Raw genomic sequence first — 1,647 nt, 5'->3', positions numbered from 1 at the left:
TGTTTATTTATCTTTGAGAGAGAGAGAGAGACAGAGAGACAGAGTGTGAATAGGGTAGGGTAGAGAGAGAGGGAGACACAGAATCAGAAGCAGGCACCAGGGTCCAAGCTGTCTGAACAGAGCCCAACGTGAGGCTCGAACCCATGAACCACAAGATCATGACCTTAGCTGAAGTTGGACACTTAACCGACTGAGCCACCCAGAAGCCCTAGAAGTTTTAGATAATCTTAATTACAAAAAATCCTGCTGATATTTTTATAGGAATCACATTAAACTTGGGGAAATCGACACCTTTATTGTGTTGAGTCTTTCCATTCATGAACACAGTATATCTCTTCATTTATTCAGATCATGTTGTAATTTTCATCATACAGATTCTATACATTTTTGTTTGATTTATATTTAAATATTTAATATTCTTTGGAGCATTAGTAAATGGCATTGCATTTTTTAAAATTTCAGTTTCTACTGATTTACTATTAGTATATAGAAATGCAACTGGTTTGGGCATGTTAATCTTACGTCCCGCTACTTGCTAAACTCACTTATGAGTTCTAGGAGGCTTTTTGTTGTTGTTGTTTTTGGTAGATTCCTTTGGATTTTCTAGCCATACAATCATGTTACCTGAAAATAGAGACATTTTTATTTATTGCATTCAACATATTGTATTTTTAAAAAGTTAAATTTTGTGCTTTGTTCAAGATACACAGCTTTAAAAGATTCTGAAAATATGAAAAAGAGAATGGAAAAAGATATACCAGGTAAGTACACACACACACACCAGATGTTAGGGATTTTTTTTAAATATTAGAACAACTAGAATATAAGCATTAATAAATATAAAAATGGGATACTACATAAGTACCAATCCACCAAGAATACCTAATTATCATAAACTTCTTCTCAACTAACAACATAGTCTTGATTTATCAGTAAAGCAAAAGCAAAAACTGACAGTTATAAAGACAATTTTGCAAAATATGGTGTGATGCTCAAACACACTTATATATTAAAAACTAATTGGCGGGCGCCAATTGACTCAGTTGGTTAAGTGTCCAACTCTTGGTTTTGGCTCAGGTCATGATCTCATGGTTTGTGAGTTCCAGCCCTGCATCAGGCTCTATGCATGGAACCTGCTTGACATTCTCTCTCTCCCTCTCTCCCTGCCCCTCTCCTGCTCACTCTCTTTGTCTCTCTCTCAAACATAAATAAGTAAAGTTTAAAAAAATTTTTAAAAGAAAAAATTAATTGGGGTGCCTGGATGGCTCAGTACGTTGAGCCTCCAACTTCAGCTCAAATCATAATCTCACAGTAAATGAGTTTGAACTCTGCATTGGGCTCTGTGCTGACAGTTCAGAGCCTAGAGCCTGCTTCAGATTCTGTGGCTCCCTCTCTCTTTGCTCTTCCCCTGCTCATGCTCTGTCTCTGTCTCTCTCAGAAATAAATAAAAAACAGTAAAAAAAATTTTAAAAAAAACCTAATTAATCAATCAGAAAAAATTACAAGGAAGTAAAATTTTGAACAATAAAGTTATCAAGTTTGAGTTAATAGGGGTACACACACACACACGCACACATACATCCCACATCCAAGTAATAGAAAGTACACTTTAATCAAGCACTAGTGGAACTTGTTTAAAATGAACCA

The sequence above is a fragment of the Neofelis nebulosa genome, chromosome 3 (genome assembly GCF_028018385.1).
Source record: "Neofelis nebulosa isolate mNeoNeb1 chromosome 3, mNeoNeb1.pri, whole genome shotgun sequence".
NCBI classification, from domain to species: domain Eukaryota; kingdom Metazoa; phylum Chordata; class Mammalia; order Carnivora; family Felidae; genus Neofelis; species Neofelis nebulosa.
The sequence above is the reverse complement of the archived record's forward strand: the minus strand, read 5'-3'. Positions refer to the sequence as shown.